We start from the raw sequence: 20,925 nt of genomic DNA on the forward strand, positions 1-20,925 counted from the left end.
ATTTTATGTATTAGAGTAAGATTAAACATTACTTTTAAAATATATAATGTAATATTATAATCTCTGGTTTTTGTTAAATGATATTTCAATTATTATTTTCTATTATTAAAATATTGTTTTAATCAAATATGTTTTAGGTAGTAAAAGATATAAAATTTAAATTACTCAAATGTCTTATTATTTGGAAAAATAAGTTTTTTTTAACTATTCAAATTTAGTTATTCTACTTTGTTTGTTTTAATAGAACAATGGTCATTTAAATATGATAATATATAATTATGTTTATACAAATATATATTGATTGGTACATTACTACTATTCATAGATATAGACTAGTTAACAAAATAAACAAAACTATGAATTTTTAATAACTAAAACACAAAATTTAAAAGAAATTAAAGGGTGTGGGTGGGTTGGTGCAAGCTAATCATGGTTTTTCATGAAGTTTTAGTGTTAATGCAAAATTAGAAAAACAACATTGTTTTAACTTGGCAGCATAACTAAGGTATTTATTCAATTTGAAGATGGTGTGAAAAGATGAAATATAGGAAAATGAGTTGGCTTTCAAAACAAATAATTTAGATGAAATGTATAAAAATGAGTTGACTTTGAAAACATATAATTTTTGTTTATAAAAATTGTGTCTATGTAAATTTTGCTTTATTATTATTATTGTTATGTTATTTTTCATGCAAAATATAAATGCATATGTTTTTGTTGGTGTAACCTTACATCACTGATGCAAAGTACATGTGATATTTATTTGAAGGTGTGAAGATTTATTGATATTTTTTCTTTAATTGTAAATAGATATTTATAAATATTATAAAGATGGTCAAGTGGACATCCTTCATAAATATCCCATGCCTACCGTAAGCATTCCATCCTTTGAAATAAAAAAATTTATATTCAAGGGGAGGGAGAGTGAATGTTTTGTTAGAAAATTATATATTACAAAGCAATGGAATACATAAAATATATTGCAGAAATATAAACACAGAAAATGCATAAAACAAGAGAGACACGGATATACGTGGTTCACCCAATTTGGGCTACGTCCCCGGAGAAACAGTCAGTCCTTCCTTTTATATTATCCAGCAAAATAAAGAGATACAACCTACAGTAGATCCGATGTAATTCCTTCTTCCCTCTCACATAATCTCCTCCATCTTTCTCACTCAAAATACACATCTACATAGCTGCAATACAATTCCCTCATATATAGTGATGAATTGTCTTCTAGGGGGAAAAACCCTAAATTAAACATGATTTCTGCCGTGAGATTTCTGCCTAATGAATGGTCCAGATTGACTACGAAATTACAATATTTTACAAGGCAAATTTACATCTATGTTTAGCTTCAGTAGATGTTTAGCTTCAGGGGCACTGCCCCTGATCCCCCACCTGGGGAGGGCTCTAAAGAATCGTTGTTTCCCCCCCTAGACCCCCTGGCAGCGTGCAAAAAATGTGTGGCGTTGCCACCACATTACAAAATGGGGTCCAATGCAGCGATACCTCTTAATAAAGAAGATAATCACGCTCCACACTCAACATGTTAAACAACTCATGATAGGGTGTTAGAAATAATTCAAGATTTATGTTTTTTATAGTGCTGGTAGGATGCCTTTATTTAACAGTTTCCTCACAAAAAAGTACTTTGTTGTCCATTGTAATTAGTAAATTTCATGCACTTCTCAACATAGCCTTCCTTTCTGTGATCAATGTCCCTCCTTAGTGTTTCACATTTCATATAGATTTTTTTGTTTCTTATGGTTTTTGTTCATGCATTTTTATAACATATTTCAATTTGTTTTAGGGTTCAACCCCTCTTGATGTATGACCTCCTACCCTCTTACAACAAGTTTAAACTTGAATTTGTTCTTTTTTTCTTCTATAGGTTATAAGTTAAGTAGCATAGTAATCGTCCATATCAACAATCAAGATGATTGGAGTAGTAATAGTATTATGAAAAGTATTGATGTGAGAAACGATCAAGAGTTTCCATTCTAGATTTAAACTTCATCATTTGTACATAAAGACAAAACAATTCATTTTTCCCAGTTGGTGAAAACTACAGTGCAAAAGTTCCTTCGAGCCCACACATGTTTCATATACATTTATCTTGTCCTTAATGCAAACTAGGAGGTGACATGGACTTCACATGCTAGATCCACATGGAAACAACATAAACATCACATATTTGGTAAACACAAGTATATATTGATGTTCTTAACAAAATATAGCCACTTCTTGTTTATTCTTAATCTAACAATCCATTGTTACATCTCTTCAAACTACTGGAATCTATAAAAAATAAATGGAAACTTGGTGAAAGATGCTCAATTTTTTTGTAATTCATCATACATTGTCGACTTCAAGTAATAAAATGTTGATCAAGGCATCATTGTTCTCTTAGAAAATTATTTTTTAAACAATGATCAACATGTGTTATCTCCTTTATTGTCGCATATCCATTTCTCATGAGAGTAAATGACACATGACTCTTTTTTTTGTTTAACCTTGAATTGATATCACTTGGAACCGAGAACATCCTTTCTCTTGGAAAATTCTTACATATACATTTTGAAACCAACTATGACAATATCCAACCATCTAAGAGATAATTTTAATACATTATTATTGGATCATATAAAATGGATCCTCTATTAGTGATCCATGAACCATCCAACACACTTCTCTTATCTTCAAACAATGCATCCTTATTCACTTCTGAGATTCTTTCCCCCACTTTGGGGGTATTCAAGTTTAGCATTGTTTTGGATCATAGGATATACATTAATATTAAAAGAATAAATTTATAACAATCGACATTGTGGATCTCTTAACATCATTTTATATGATTATGTTATGGTTTCCTCCTTATTATTACATTCTCGAAGAGAAAATACTTATAAGCGTTAAATGTGTTAAAAGCGTGTTTTTATCAAGTCCTTCTACTTATCACCAAAATTTAGCAAAATCAATATAGATATATATTGTACATATATATAAACAACTAGACCTATGTGTATGTGTGTATAAACAACAAAACTAGTTTCTGCATTAAAGTAACATTGATTAAAATCATAACAAACTCACTCTAATAGTGTTCCATATTGTATTTAACTAATTTATTTTTCATACGTAAGAATTTCCTTGAAAATTGACAAATAATTTTCATCTCAACTCTATTTGGGATGCTTCTAGTTGTTTTTTGTAATGGTTGAACATGTAACACTAATGTGAACAAACATGGAATTATGTTTGATTCTTGAGCTTTGCTAGCTCAACTAAATGTGACCCTACATTCATCCCATCTCTCAATGGGATGCTTCTAGGCTTAGGAGAAGTGGGAGGATAGAAGAACATGCATGGGAGATCAACATGGAATCAAGAAGGAATAACCTAACAAAAAAACACAGGGCTTTGGAAATATGTCTAGAGAAAAGTCATGTCACCATGAGCATGATATAACCAATTGTGGGAAATATATTCATGCAGGTGACCCTATATTCATCCCATCTCCGATTGGGATGCTTCATCCTCATGAGCATGAATAGAAGATATATATGGTGTTTAGAAACTAGAATCCAATAAATATACCCAGAAGAAGAAAAGGGCTTTGGTGGTATATCTAGAGAAAAATTATGCCAACATGAGCATGATTCAACAAATTGTGGGCAATTTTATCCCTTACCTACATAGAACTATGAGATCACACGCAACTTTCTAAAAACATCTCATCATCCACCAGTTCAAATGCCAACCCTGGATCAATTATCATTGTGCTTCTTACAAATATTATGCAGCACGTAACATGCTCCAAGAACAACTGGAAATTCAAGCAACTTCATTGAACCGGATTTAAACAGGAATGCAACAAATTATAGAGATAACCATAAACACATAGATGCAGCGGAAATAATATTTCACTTCATTAATGTAAAATACTGAAATATGCTTACAAACAAAAATGGAAATAAACCAACTAGGGCGATGGTAGCTTATCTCTGAGAAGAGAGTGGCGGCTACATGCCTCTGAACTGCCTTACAATGAGGCTAAAGGGCCTTTTTATTATTGAACAATAAGAGAAAGCCCTAAACAACCAAAACCCTAACCCAAGGAGATGTAACACCAAGAGTTTATGGGCCCCGTTGGGGTGAGTTGGACAACCAACTTCCCGGGGTCGTGACTTGGTCATATTATCTCTGTTTGACACGCATGATAACCCGTTGGAAAGATCTCTCCGAGGACTACGACGAAAAAGACGATTTTAAAAAACAAATCACTGGTGGTATATTTTCAAAAAAACGTCGTTTAGGGCCTCAAAATGGCTCTGGAAGTTTAGGACTCGAAAAACTGCTAAAAATAGTAAACTGTGCTACAATTAAGGAAACTAAAAAACTGAAAGAAGTAATGGTGGGGGTCCAAGTGTTGGAATTATGATATAGGTGTTGTCCTTGATGGAAACTCACTAAGATGAAAGATCATAGTATAGCAGGCTAACAACAAAGAATTACAGATTAGACTACAAAAAAATGAAGAAAGAGAGGTATATAAAGGTTCACCTTGACCAAGTTACATATACACGTAGGTTCACTGAACACAAGTAGCATATATGTACGCATGCACTTTCACAGAAGGAAAAGTGCGTATATCTTGGAAAACTAAGTTTTGGTCCAAGGTATTTGGTCCATGGTATTTTGATCCTTGGTATTGGTCTAAGGCATTTGGTCTGAGGTATTGACCCTAGGTATTTGGTCCAAGGTATTGGTCCTAAGTGGTTTTGGTCCATGGTATTGAGAAAGGCCTAAAACTATATAAGGAGGAGAAGACCATTAGGCCAAGATGTGCAAGTATTGAATATTTGATGAAGTGTGAGATCAAGTATGCAGGTTATGGGTTTTTGATGCTTTGCTTGATCTGAACTAAGGATGCACCTATGTGGTTGATGATGGATGATGGATCGGGATCATAAGACCTGAAATGTATTATCATTATGTGGTTTGATCATGGATAGACTAGATCTGAATTACTGGCACATGTCTTATTCTATAAAAATTATGATCTGGGTATGACTGATGTCTGGAATAGCTGCAAAGTTATGAGTAAATATTTGCATATTTGTACGCGGGTTAGCTTTGGTAAAAGCTCATATACACGCAGGTTCGGCTCATCAGAGTAGCGTATACATTATGAAATATGATATTTGAATTTCGAGTTGGTTCTAGTGGTTGTTGCAGAGTTCTAGGTTCTGCTCTATGTTTTGGTGACTTTGTTTTAATGACAGTATTTTGAATGTTCAGATTGGTTGATTGTGATTTGCTTCAGTTATGGTTAATTCAGAGATTGATGATTGAGTTTCAGCGATTGGATGATACAAATGTATCTAATGGTTGTATTGTAGCGGCGATTGATTTTGAGCTTCAATGCTGTTGATGGGTCCAATATGAAAATTGGATGAAACGTGGCCTTTCAGATTGTGGTGTTGTGTTTCAGGAGTCTCCAGTCTGAAAATTTATGAAACATGGTCCCTGGAGGAAGAGAGAAGGTTGTAGCCTTCTGTAGGTCGGCACCTACGTACTGGTAAACATATCGGCTAGTACAAGAGCCAGGGGGTTGGAGCTCCCTTCCAGAAACATCTGGAAAAAGAGTGAAGGTTGGAGCCTTCAGTAGGTCGGCGCCTACTTACTAGTAAACATATCAGCTAGTACAAGAGCTAGGGGGTTGTAGCTCCCTTCCAATAGAAGCTGGAGAATGAGAAAATGTTGTAGCATTCTGCAGGTGGGTGCCTGCATACTGGTATGAGTCTGCACCAGTACAAGATTGTAAACAGGTTTTTATTATATTAAAAGAAGACAACAACAGATGGTTTTTGTCCTGCATTGGGTTTCCACCTTAAATCTTGGTGTTCATGTGTGTTTCTTATGTGTGATGGTTTGTTATGTTATTATTGCACCTGGTTACTATTTAGATGGTTAATGAAGTACTGCTGCACTGATTAAAGATTAACATATGATGAATTAACTAAATTATAAGTTTGTTGGATATACGTTGGTTGCCTTAAATACAGTTGCATGTACACATGAGTTACCTTCATTGAAGCAGCGTATATAAATCTGAGTATGAAAAGTAAAAGATTATTTATTTGACTAATATTGATTCACCCCCCTCCCCCTCAGTATTATTTCCAACACCAAGTGGAATTGGCGGGTGGCCACCAATATCCACCTGGATCATTCCTCCCCCCTTAGGAAGCAATGGTCCACATTGCGTTGAGTTCCTCCATGAGATGAGGAAACTTCTACTGAACTTGGTCCCTGGTGAGCCACTTGCTCTGGTGAAGGAGTTGGCTTGCTTTGAAAACTCGATACAATTGGATATTCTATTAGTGAGTGTGATTGATATGTGTGTCCATGATCCGATCAGTTGCATCTTGTTCCATGCAATCTGAGTTCAACTTTGTGGGTGTGAACTATTCTGCAATGTCAAATGTGTCTAGTAATGGTGGAAGTATGGCCGAAGGCGGTCCACATTGAACACTAGGTGCAGGCCAAGGAATGGGGGAATGCTGAGCTCAAATGCATTGTCTCCCACAACCTTGGTAATGGTGTAAGGACCATATCGGAGTGGTCTGAGTTTCCAATAGGATCCGGTAAGGCGTTCTTTTTGCAAATGCAACCAGCCTTTAACGCCCACCTGAAACTTGTGTGGCACCTGATTTTGATCATGTCACTGCTTGTACTTGGCATTTGATTTCTCCAGAATGTCATGGACATGCTGGCGAATATGTTGGATGTGCTCAATGAAGTTGTTTTCCTTATCTATTTCAGACTGGACATGAGCCGAATCTGCGTGAGTAGCCGCAAATGGCATATCCACATCAATGGGACATATTGGCTGGAATCCCAAGCCCACTTGAAAAGGGTTGTGGCCAGTCGAGCTGTGGAGAGCCCGGTTGTAGCTATGCTGAACATAGGGGAGGCTCTCGTCCAATGTGCGTGGATGCTTTGAGTTGTACATGCACATAATGTGTACGATCATCCTATTGACAACCTTTGTCTGGCCATCAGTTTGAGGATGGAAGGCTGTGGACTTAGTGAGTTTAGTGTCCAGCATCGACCAGAGACAAGACCAAAATGTACTGAGGAACCTGTTTTCCTGATCTGAGATGATAGACTGTGGGATCCCAAAGTGTACCCACACTCGTTCAAAGAAGAGTTTAGCAGTGGCTTTTGTTGTGATCACTACAACAAAACCAATGATTTGCGCTAGATTTAGTGCCAGATTTTAGTGCATTTTTTTTTAATTGTGATGAGAAACCTAGCACTAAATATGGCTCTATTGTACAATTTTTAAAGCGTCCTTTTTTGTGCCTGATTTTGCATCCTTTTTCATGCTAGATTTTGCATCATTTTTTACACCAAACTATGCATCATTTTTTGCGTCAAATTTTGAACCAAGATTTGCATCTTATTTTATGACAGGTTTTTCTTCTAGTTTTGTGTCATTTTTTGCATCTATTTTTCATCGTCTTTTGCTTCCTATTTTGTGTCATTCTTTGCTTCCATTTTTCGCCATCATTTGCATCAAGTTTACATCGTATTTTGCATCCAATTTAACGTTTTTTTTCTGCATCCATTTTGTGTCAATTTTTGCATATAGTCTTATGCCAGGTTTTGCATCTAGTCTTACACTAGTTTTTTCTTCTAATTTTGTACCTATTTTTGCACCAGCTTTGGTGTCTATCTTTGCGCCATGTGTTGAATTTGATTTAGCACCAAATTTTGCATCCATTTTTGTGCCCATTTTTGCATCTTTTTTTCGACCATTTTTTACGTCCACTTTTACGTTTGATTTGTCTCCATTTTTCCCATCCCATTTTGCACCATATTTTGCGTCATTTGTTGCATCGAATTTTTCATCATTTTTAACACCATTTCTTGCATCCAATGTTACATCATTTTGAGCATCCAAATTTGCATTTATATTTGCATCTTATGTTGAGTCATGTGTTGTGTACACCTTTGCATCTTATTTTGTGTCTAATGGTACATTCAATTTAGAGCCATTTTTTACGTCCACTTTTGTATTTGTTTTTGCACCAAGCTTTGCATCATTTTTTGCATCCAATTTTGAGCTATTTTTATGCCCATTTTTTCACAATTTTTGAGGTCTACTTATGTGTCCAATGTTGCACCATTATTTACGCCCACTTTTTCATCCAATTTTGCATTTTTTGGTGTCTAGTTTTACATCGTTTTCACCATCCAAAATTGTATCTTTTTCTGCCTCATTTTGTGCCCAAATTTGCATATAATTTTGTGTCTAAGTTTGAGCCTAAATTTGCATTTGATTATGCATCATTTTTTACAACCAATATGGCATCCTTGGTTTCACCTTTTTTCAGCCCCATTTTGCATCTTGTTTTATGTCTTTTCTTACATCTTTTTTTTTTTTTTTTTGTGCCCAAGTTTGCATCCCAAATTTACACCATTATTTGCATCATCGTTTGGCATCTTAATTTGTAACATTTTTTGCTTCTTTTTAGCACTCAAATTTGCATCTTATTTTACATCTAGTTGTTTTTCTTCTTTTGCATCAAATTTGGTGTCCATTTATGTGTCCTTGTTTTTGCCCAATTTGATATCCTTTTGTATGCCATGTTTTGTTCCCTTCTTTGTGTCAACTATTGCACAATTTTTCACTTCTAGTTTAAAAAAATTTATATGTCATTGTTTGCATTTTGTATTAATTCCTAGTTTAACATCCAATTTTACTTTCAATTTTGCATCCATGGTACATTTGCATTTGACTTCTTATGCAGAGTATATTTTTCTTTACATATATGACCCCCTTTATAGATTCATTTTACTAATTTCAATTGCATAGTGAAATATATCATAGTTTCTAAATATCATTAAAGAAGATATCACAATTCAAAATCATTTGTAAAGAAATTTAAGGGAAATTGACAACATCCATCCAAAAAAATAACAATGTCATCATATACAATGATTCATTGACAATTTTCAACACATATGTATAAAATAGCAACATAATACTAATAAGATCAGTATTATTTTTAATCAAAACAACTAAAATTCAAATATGATTAACAGATCAAAATATTTCATGAATATCATTATTCTACGATAAATTAACAACATACATCCAAAGATGGTAATATCACCATACATTATAATTCTCTATCAAAATAATGATGATACTTTCCAATATATAAATCAAATAAAAATATAATAATGATAATATCACCATCATCTTTAATCAAATCAAACTCATCGTATGATTACCAAATCAAAATGTTTCATTGATATAAGGTAAATTCACAACACCCATCTAAACATAACAATGTCATTCTACACAATAATTTCTTCATAAAAACAATGCATGTGCATGCCTAGCTACCACCACCAAGATCATCCTCATGATCATCTTGACCATCCTCATTAGTCTCATCCACATCATCACCAACAACATAACTATCATCATCATCTCCTCCTTCACCACCATCATCCTCATCCTCATCATCTCCTGAAATATGTTAAGCATAGTTTGGATCATCATCGTGATCATCGTCTTGGCATTCGTTACCTATAGCATTCTAGCAAAAAAAATCAATATTACATGTTAGTATAATTACATAACACAACGCATGTTTTTGTTATACAATTCTAACCATAAAATGAGGTAAGATATAATATCTAATAGTACTAAAAAATAAAATGAAAATACGGTTCAAAAGTATATTGGAAATCCAACTAAGATTACATACCATAGAGTCCATCCAAAGAACAAATTCAACCCATCTCTTTTGCTGCAGCACCTCCTTTTCCAAATGATTTGGAGGTCTTCCATATTTTAGTTCCTGTCAATCAGTAAATAGGGAGAAATTAGATAACAATGACTTTCTTCTAGTACAAATTTTATTAAGAAAATATCTCATGTTTAATATACTTACAAAGGTTGTTATCAGTGCTTTTAAACATTTTTGGCCACTACGATGAGTGACTTTTGTCTTGGTTAACCTCGCCTTGTATGCCTTGTCCTTAAACATAAACCAATTCAATTTATTTTCACACAAATACACGTCTAAGATACTTATAACTATTAATGCATTCTAAATAACGTTTAATGAAAAATTCAATACCTGAATGCTTTCATCGCCGGCCTTTCTTTGTGCATCCAACTTCTCATATGATTTTACAAGTTCTTTCCATACCTCAAAAGGTATGTCAAATGGTCTTTGTTTCAATCTTTGATTTTGAGGCATTTTTTAAATTTTTCTTGTTTGGTTGCAACAAAACCTCTTACAGTTGAGCGACATTTGCAATTTTATCTTCTTAACTGACCAACCAGTACTAAATTCATTCTCTATGTCCTGTACCACAATCTTTTTTAGGTGAAGTGGAATCTTGGAGAATGTGAGGTGAAGATGATCTCTAAATCGTTGAAGGCATGAGTCCTTTAGCCTATTTAAGAATTTTTTTCCTGCATCTGTCCTTCTTGTCTCCCCTGAAAGAGGGTCATACTCTATCTTGGTACCTAAACTACCAATAGATGATGCATACGCTGAGGATGAACAAGAATTTGCCGTCCTGGGAGTTTATATCTAAGAATTTAAGAATTTTCATCTAAAATTACATGAAACTTATATGAGTTTATTATCTGCAGTAGGATTCCTAGGAAATCTACCCATGTGAAAACCTTAATGTTGTAATATCTGCCCATTGTGACTTGAATTAATGTTTGGATGTTGTTGCTAAAATGACACAGTCGTGTCTTTGCCTACAGTTAAACATATATATTTTGTAATATTTTACAATCGCTTCTAGGGTTATAAACTTTCCTCTCCATCCCTGCCAATGATGTTGGTATCTAGCTCTGCCAATGATGTTGGTATTGGAGTTGCCCAACACAATGCTAGTTGTTATGCATATCTCATCAATATGGATTATTAGGAATTTGTTCCATGGGTTGTGGGTTTCAATAGCCCACCAATGGTGTTATGGGTCGCAATCTGATTCAGTCATTGTTGATTCACATGCATGGGGAACTTTAGCCTCTGTAGCCGGTGGGGAGCATGACCTCACTAGCGCAGGCTTTCTTATCTACTCTCCACTGTGTCTTGAGTAGTTTGCACCAAATATTCATGGTAAAATACTGGGTGATCGGGAGTTGTTTTGCTAAACCTATTGAAGGTGAACCCTTTGTGCTGCAAAAAGGTGATGCAATGAATGATAGAAAACCAAGCATACTGTAATTCTCATTTATGTTTGGCTGGCAATTTCCATAAATTGCAAGAAGTACTTATTTATTTGTGGTTTGTAAGTCACTTATTGTTTCTTTATCAGATGAAATATAATTGATATCTCGTCCTGCAGAAATAGTACTACATCCATGGTTTGTAAAATGATCAATGATTTATATCAAACCTCAACACTCTTGGAGAGCAATGGAATCTCTCACTTTGACTTTGTTCTTGTAATATTATTACAATAATGTGTGGAGAAACATGGTTTGCTAATGTGTTGAATAAATTGTTAAAAAATAATTATTTAAAATTGATTAATTAATGAAGGATTGCCTTATGGATCCACAACTTTAGGGAAAACTTGCTTGCTTACTAGTGTGCCATGAAATTTGAGCCACCAGTTGAAGGCCAATAGAATCTCCTAGCAAGGGTATGGTGAGATAAGACTAGGGGTAGCCTGTTGCATGTTGTGGGCAAACTATAGCTAGCTGCATTGATTAATTGATGAAGGATTTCCTTATGGATCCACAGCTTTAGGGAAAACTTGCTTGCTTACTAGCGTGCCATGAAAGTTGAGCCACTAATTGAAGGCCAATAGAATCTCTCCTAGCAGAGGTATGGTGAGATAAGACTAGGGGTAGCTTGTTGCATGTTGTGGGAAAACTATAGCTAGCTACATTGAAGTTCCTAATATAGTGCGCTTTAATGCGTCACTTTCTTTTGGATTATCTGACTTGCTTAGAAGGTCAAGAACGTTTTGGCTTGACAAAAACAATTTATAAGTAGAAATTGAACATCTCAATATATTATAATATAAAAAACTAGTAAAAGTTAGTGGACCAACAAATAGATAAATTACTTAATAAAAAAACTTGAACCAAAACCTTACCTTGATAAAGATGTTGGTTTGTTTGAAAAAGACACTTAGACATGTTTGTGGCACTGTCAAATACAAATGAGTTTGCAGAAGCATAACCTATAGAAAAGCCTTTAGGATCTCCTCCCCAGTTTTTCTCTTAAATTCGTTTGTAAATTTGAATTCAAAACGTCTTGCAAAAGAAACAATTACTTACTACAAAAGGGCTACAAACAAATCAAGCATATGATATCAACAATCTAAGCATGAAGTATTTTCAATTGAGATAAAAGGACGCACAATACTGACAAATTGAACTTCTTACAAGGATCCACAGTTTTCATAGATTAGATATTTCTTTCAAGTCCAAATAGACTGAATAAATTTAATACCTCTCTCGCATTCATAGTACTGTTTTGTGAGCATGTCCTAACCACCTTTGACTGCACAAAGTTTTCCTGTTCAAGAGCCTTTTTTCCCTTGAGAATCCATGTTCACTATTCCTCTCAGAGATGAGTCTCGTTTAACACTTTTTGCATGCTATTGGTTCATTGAATCCATGCTTACTGCCTGCTGGAGCATGTGCCTAGGGGGCATTCTCATCATATCGTTTCTAGAACTTTCACTTGAACCAGTATTAATTTTACTTAACCGGCCATATCACCATTGATTCAGTCATATTGATTGATTTCAGAGATCTAGGGATGTAACAATTCCCATTGATTGTACTATGTGTCAACCATTACTACAGTTTAGCATTTTATATGCAATGGTAAAAAAATTCAGAGATGCCTTCTGCATTGCTTGCTAAAAAATGCTACATATTATAATTTCAATATTTAATTAAGATAAGATGATGAGAAAAAATGGGAGTCATACTTAACAAATAAACAAGGAACAATTGCTAAATAATAAGCATTCTCTATGGTCATGTTGTTACCTCATTATATGTCGTCTGACACTTGCTCTCAACCTTCTTACTGACTGGACATAGTTAAAAAATCGACAATAAATGAAACAAACCCCCCAGACCAATGTGTAATACAAATATAATTACAAGCATGCCCAAGGACACCATGTATAACAAACAAAAACATTATTTTCTAGTGGATCAAGATTTTTTTTGAGCTAGTCAACTACAGGGATTAAATAGAACTCCACACATATTAGCTACACACATTCTCTCCATGGCTGGAGAGGTCCACACCTGGCTTGCATTTTACCTCCCTCTGTGCCCCATGACTGCCATTACAAGAACAAACACATATGAATCTACTATCGATTTATATCAATTCCATTACCTCCAGCAACATAAAGACGTCCATCCATCAACATGTACCAAAAGAAAATTTTAGTAAGAAAAAGAAAGAGAATAGGTGAATTATGAGGATACACCTTTCATGCTGAACTGATGGAGTCCCCTCTCACCCTTATCCCCACCATTGACTCTAGGAACTCTTTTTCTCTTCTGTGTTGTTCAAGTGCAAAGGTACAACCGATCAGTAATGCTCTATCTCAAACATGACAAATACACAGCCACAAGAAGCCAGCGACATAGAGTAATGAATGAGACTCACCCTATAGTATCTGAAGAATCTAAGTCCTGCTGACGATTATATAAACGTTGTACCCTTGCCATATGATTGTTTCTGTAAGGTGTTACAATTGTTGCATCACTACCTCTTGATACACCACTCCCACTTTCCACAGAAATTAATTGCCCCAGTGCACTTGTAGAAGTTCCTAAACATGTACTAGCAATTGCATTTGAAGGATATTCTCCCTCCCCTTGCTGCAGAGTTGATTTTCGTCAACATTCATTCCTGCATAGAATAAAGTTAAACATTTGCTCAAATTAAGAAAGGAATTAAATATCTAGAACTTTGTTAGGAAAGAAGACTAAAAGACATTTACAATCCAAACTGCCATTAATAGTTGATAGTAATTGGCAAGCATGATCCTTCATTTGCAACTTTTCTCTTCTTATTAAATCCAAACATGTTTCTATATATAGAAGGATCGCCACTTCAACACCTTCACTGAGCTGGTAATCAGTGCTATGATCCGATGTCTTTTTTTCCCAGTGCAATATTATAAAATAAGTTTGTATTGTGAAGACCTGACGTCTTCTACATGAGTAGAGGGGAAGAATTAGGAGGTAGGAGTAAATAACAACCAAGGAGAGGTCTAACTTATTGAGTCTTATTGTATCCAAATATATAAAACTTCTGAAACTTGACTGATTTTCCTAATTCTACAATTTCTCGCTATGATTTGGATGATAGTAATAAAAGCATGTATTTGCTTCAGAATCTCTCTCTCGTAGGGGCTTACCTCCTAGAAAAACCTTCAATTAAACTTCAATTTCAACATCTCCAAATGAGGCATGAACAACTCTTGAAGCAAACTGGGGTTGCATGAGTAAAAGTAAAAGCCCTAGAGTATCATTTTGTTTATGTCTGTTTCTAATCCTTGGCATTGACTAAAACAATTCCAGAAAAGAATTGGGACCAAATAACTAGCCTTCAACACGTTTCTGTATGGCTTATGTAGATTCTAAAATACAACAACAAATGCATATTGATCTTCTGGAAACATAGAAAACATAACACCACACTTCGACAGATTAGTAATTTTCCAAATATGAAGGTAGATATTTCTCATCGCAGTTTGCATTATGGTCCAAGTTCAATTTAAGTAGCATGCTAGTTTTAAATTTCTTATGTGGAGAGGCATTATAGATCTGTTGTACTGTTCTTTTGTTTTACAATATATTGTCATGTCATCTCTGAAGGCTAGTTTCACTAATTCTATGCTATTAGATATATGGAGGATAAAACGTTTCAAGAGGTCAAACAGGCATCTACATGACTTCAATAAATATATAAAGTATTTTATTTATTGTAAGTGAAGAGTTTCATAAGATAGATGGCCTCCTTACAATAAGTTTCATATTTGGATACAAAATGTAGAATTTAGTAGAATTGGAGTTTCATAAGTTTCATAACTTATAATACATGACACCTTTTATGTGTCATATTTAAAAAGTTATACCAATGCTCAGTTTAGATTGGGTTTCCAGTTCTCAATGAGGAAGGCCAAATGGTATTAGAACCCTAAAGCATTTTGCACACCTAAGCCAAATCACTAAGATTTGGACACATAATTGAATACTTAGTAAGGTGAAGAAACCTATCTTGGGGAAGCTAGAGGTAACGGGTGGATAACGGTGGAAGACTTCCATTATCTACCAAGGAGGATGACTGATAACTAAGTTTGCTTGGAAGATTGAATCAACTCCAAAAAATGGCAAAAAGGTTTGCTTTAGGCATTGGTGTGCAATTTGCTTAGAACTCAAGCATCAAGTGCCATGGGGGTTTAATGGTCATCTTAGGCATTATGAATAAGGTCATAATCCTAAGAGCAATTAATATCAATAGGTTAAACCTTTGGAATAAAGAAGTGATCAAATCTTTTGAAATCATTTATTTTACACGTTTAAGGGGAGGTATAATTTCAACCAATGTTTGTATTGATTCAGTCTTTGAAGCAACTTGCAATGGCAGGTTTTAAACTTTGGCTTAGTCATACGGATGACAAATTATGGAAACAAATGAGGCATGCATTGAATTTGTCAGTAAAAACAGTTGCAAAGATTGTGAGATAGTTCTTTTAGTAGGATTGTTCCTGTTATCACAAAATCGTGTACTAAGGGCTGCTACTTAGCAAGATCTCATGTAACTACTTCAAACCAGGCTTTAGACTAAGGCTTAGCCTCCTTAGTCAGAGAGGGCTCTCTCACAGATTTTTGATAGGAATTATTAATAAGAAAAGATGGCTAACTCTTCAAACAGTTTATGAAAGTAAGCTGGTTGGAACAACAAAATAACATTTCTTCTATTGGGCTCATGGAGTCAAACACCTCTGCAGTAAACTATTAACTACTTAATCATGGAAGCCAAGGCATATAATGTTAAACACTCAGAACATTTCTCAAAAGGAACCTCAACTCATAAATATACACAGGAAGTCTGAGCACTAGGTGAATTCAGAGTGATTGCATATTTAGTGAGTTGTAAAACATAAAAGGATAAAAACAAAGCCACATATATTCTGAGCACTTGAACACATGATGAATCTTGGGAAGAAAAAGTAATCTTTATATTACTGTCAAAAGTCTTTTACATAAGCTGATATACAAAACTCTGTTTTTTCATAAATCTCCAACCTCAATTACATCAGAGTTTACACTATATATAGGAAAACATACTAAAACTACCTTGAGTCTCCTCCTCAAGCATGAGGGGAGAGCTCGATGGTCTATCATTAACTAACCTTATCTATTTTTAAACAAACTCATTAAATACATAAAGTATTGAGCTGTAATTACAAAGAGTTCTAATTACACTAAAACTCTAATTCTATTCTCCTCGTAACATGATTCTTCTTGGATCCTTGACAGCTGTCCTCCTTCAGTTAGGCTGAGATGGCTGAGCTAAAAATGCAATAAACAAGCTAACCTTGGATGCTTGAAAGCGCTGATGGCTCATTAATTGACCAAAAGATGTGCTCTGTTTTTACGGTCTCTGTCTCCTACCATCCTCCGAAAATGTAGCAGCATGTTCCCAATTCTTTAATAACTCAAAGTATGGAACGCTGCTACCAAACACCATGTCTCCAGATGAGCTGTAGGCTGTATTGATGTACAGGTGTCTCTCTTCTAACATTCCCGGTCAAACTGTTTATTCTGCATTGAAAACATCACCTACAGCAGTTTCGTAGCGCGCTATGAAACTGCTGTGTGATTTAAAAAACACAGTCTTCCTCTAAACTCCTCACAAAATTGAATAGCTGTTGTTGCCATTCTTCAGTTTCACCTTTGTTATGCTGAAATTCAGAATCACATTCCCTGTAACATGAACCTCCAACAGATGGACCAATTGCACATAAATCTTTTCGAGCTTCTGATTTGCTTTGGCCTGAACTCTTAGAATTCCAAATGCGTGCTTTCCCAGAAAACTCAATTACCCATATCTTCTTGGAAATGACAGTCTCCCATTGAAAGTAACAAGAATAAATTTAGAATACATAAACTCGAGAACATAAAGTGATATCCAAGAAAAATTAATGTACATAAATCCTGATGCTTTAGCCAGATGATACAACAAGCTTTTCCAAGTTTTCAATATTTCACTGGTTGCCCCACTCATTTTCCCAGCCATCTCTTGAGCCTTCTTCATTTCCGTCACGATTTGAAAGTTCTTTCACCAGGAAATGATGTATTGTTTGCCAATATCGATCCCCGCCAACATACCAAGTATCCATATGCATACCTGTTGGGAACTCTACAAAGAAGCACCTTAGATTCCGTTTAGCTTTTTCATATAGCCTGCGCATGTGTGAAGGTGGAACCATCTCATCCCGAGAGCCAGATAGGAATAAAATTGGTTGTTCGACCTAATCTATAAAATCAATAGTATTCCATGGAGAACGAACCAGACAATTTAAAATCCTTAGACCCTTGGAATTAGTGCCTCCTATAAACCACTTAAGAAAAGGTAACAAAACTCCAGCCATGTCCAACTAATGCAGCAATAAAAAACTTTGTCGCTATCTTAACAACATCAAGATCCATGATATCAAAATGCGCCTTCCTCTGGATTACCTTTCGCATATATTGAACTACAACTTTAACAGTGAACTTTGGGAGGCGAATCTTGTACACATCAACCAGCTCCATACATCAAGCTTGTTACGGCCCAGAGAAAGATTTTCGTTTCTTCTGTAAAGCCCTGCAAACTTCATCTGGAACCGGTTTATGGATATCCTTATAGAGTCCGCTCATTGTTAATGCTATTGACAAAACCTTCTCTGCCACCCGTTTGCGTGAAAAAAGAACTCTTGTGGAGCTAAGCCACGAAGACAATGAACTACATCTCTCTCTGGCACTTCATCAAACACTTGCGCCCCAGACATAAATGCTATTCCATGAATTTGCCACCTGCCAATAATCAGTTTCACCCACCGCGGAAAGAAATCTCCACCGGCCCAACAATTTTGACTTCAAGTCTTTTTTGAAAAGAGAGAGTTGAGATATCTCCTTTAATTTCGCATACTGCCATTGGCTCTGGCATTCTTATCTGCTAGGCTCTGAATACGTTCATTCCCTTTGTAATTTCCCCACTCGCAACGTTTTCATTTACATTTGTATTTTTCGACGATTTGGGCTGAAATCCTTTTCTAGCACGTGATGACTGCTTACTTTTTGCTCTTGTCACGTATGACTCAAATCTGAGATCAATAATTTCAATGATGCCATCACCTCTTGCTGCAGCAACAACCTGGTTTTTTTATCCATATTTTCCTCTGGAACCGCCAAAGCATGAACAAAAGGAGGATTACAAATTTGATTTGTACTCGAGGCATTTTCTGCATTTTCTGTGGTGGGAACTGCAACGTCTATAACCATTTGTTGACTTCCTCTTGAAAAGTCCCATGCTACAATTTTTTAATCTAATCCCCCAGATATAACTTCCCATGGCCGCCAAGGATGAAACTGCACAGAGCTGCAAATATTTGTGTGTACGGATCTGAGTGTTTTGTAAAGGCAATGTTGATGAATGTCAATAATCTTTACTTCTCCCCTGTCATCCACAGCCGCAAGAAAAGATAACTTAAAATTCATAGTAATCTGATTTATGTCCTCTGTATTGAATGTGTACTTTTGCACTTGTCCACTGGAAGGTGCCATGCTCACATCCAAGCAAGTAACTGTGTTTGCATATGCTGCATACAAAATATAATCATTTCCTGGACTGAAACAAACAGAAGCAACTGGTTCATGTATGCGCATCATTATAAACCAAGACACAGAAAATAAGTACATTGAGGTTAATATTCTTTGTCTATGATGGTTCCATAGGTACAAAATTATGCCTCTGCATGCTGGGATGAGTTTAAGTGTCTTTGTATGATATGAAGAACCAACAGATTCATTAGCATCATTGTAATAACTGTCCACATATCTATTGAACAAAAATTGCTGCCCAAATGGCTGTATGATAGGCATTGGTCATGCATCCATCAATAAACCAATTATTGCACCGTTTCCAAGAAACTCACACTGACCAAACTTAATGACAAGCATTGATGATGACTTCTTGAGAACATGCCACCTGTAAAATGCATCCGCCCCAGAACTATTTTGCATGACAACTACTATGGATTCGAACAAATCCCCCATTTCGTAGCACGCTACGAAATCACTAAAACAGGTTGCGCTGCAAAACTGCTAAAGGATTCATGCGCTGCGAAAACACTTTGTCTTTAAGCTAATCTGAGCAAATTTTTGGAAACAGAATTTTCAATGATAACAGTTCCCATTCATAGTTTTTCTCTTTAACCAAATAACTCCTGGTAAACTCCACTTCATAACAATTCTATGGCTTCCTTTTCACAAGAAGAGTCCAAAAGTGGTTATTGTAACTCTAGTCATACAACTTCCAATTAGCTTCTATGAAAAGTAGATTGGATAGTATTGTTTTATTCATTTGAATTCAAGGTAAAAATCGTCCAAATTTCAAAAACATATAAGAGATATCAATTTGTTATAAACACTACATCTTCAACTCCCTCTGCTATCTGTTGTGAACTTTTGCATTTAGCTAGCCAGCCTGTTTATTAGCTAGCCAACCTGTTATGTCAAATTAAACTAACTCAACATGAAACTTTCTAAACTGATCCTTAAATGTCAATAAGAAATCGTTGGAAGAATTAGCTTTAACCAGACATTCCTTCCTCTTCTTCTTGCTATGAGCCCTCTTTATTCCAGCACCAATGGAAGTGGTGGCTACAACCTCATGATTGGTAACAAGAAGGGTACTTTCATTATTTTCAATAGTATCATGGACTACCTTTGTAGCCTTTTGTTTTGCAGCTTCTTGATGAATTATAGAGGGATCAATGGCCAATAGGAGCTAATAGTAGAGCTAATAATAGTTTTCTTTCAATCCCTTATATTCTTTCACTAAATCTATAAAAAAAAATACAAATAACTCTAATTCCATAGCTTTTTCAAATTATTTAAATTTAAATATACAAACATTTTGCATTAATTTTTTCACAATTATTTATTTATTTCTCTTCAATAATTTTAATTATATATATAATTAAAACATGATAATACAATTTTTAATAAAATTACGAATTTTTTAGATAAATAAATAAATTTGACAATCTAATTAATTTATTTTTAAATATTTAAATTGTAACATAAATAAATGCTTCCAATACGAAAAGCAAAAACATTTGGAACAAACTTTGAAAAAAGAAAAAACCATCAGCTTTCATTACTACTGTTTTGTGAATACCAAAAAGACAAACACGAAATACCAAAACATTTGGATTTAGTGCAACAAATTACATATAAACACTGTTATACTTTATGGTCATACATTTAACGTGGAATTTGGTGCACGTAATTTTCAGTTCTTGCCAAAGAAGAAGAATTCTCTCGTGCTCAGTGGAAAACACACAAGTATATGTATAATTTATTGATTTATATTTAAAAAAATGCTCGTCTTAGGCGATAAATATTAGGCCACCTGCCCAAGCTGATCCCATGACTTGGAGTGTAAAACACACTCTCAGAACAAAACAAAAACATAAATAAATGTTTTGTTTTGAATAAGACCCGCCCTCACCAACCAGTCAGTCATAACAACAAAGTAGAAAGACAAGTACTCTTGCTTTGACAAGTAGTCTATATTTTAATATAGTAATAATATATTGTTA

At 34.9% G+C, this 20,925-nt stretch overlaps 1 pseudogene; it reads right to left on the reverse strand.

The window, feature by feature from the left end:
- Positions 1-18,275: 18,275 nt before the first annotated feature.
- On the reverse strand, positions 18,276-18,985 carry LOC149239012 (uncharacterized; annotated as a pseudogene).
- Between the last annotated feature and the right edge of the window lie 1,940 nt (positions 18,986-20,925).

Source organism: Pinus tabuliformis, chromosome 8 (assembly GCF_031772625.1).
Source record: "Pinus tabuliformis cultivar Carrire ecotype Pingquan chromosome 8, CPIR1, whole genome shotgun sequence".
NCBI classification, from domain to species: Eukaryota; Viridiplantae; Streptophyta; class Pinopsida; order Pinales; family Pinaceae; genus Pinus; species Pinus tabuliformis.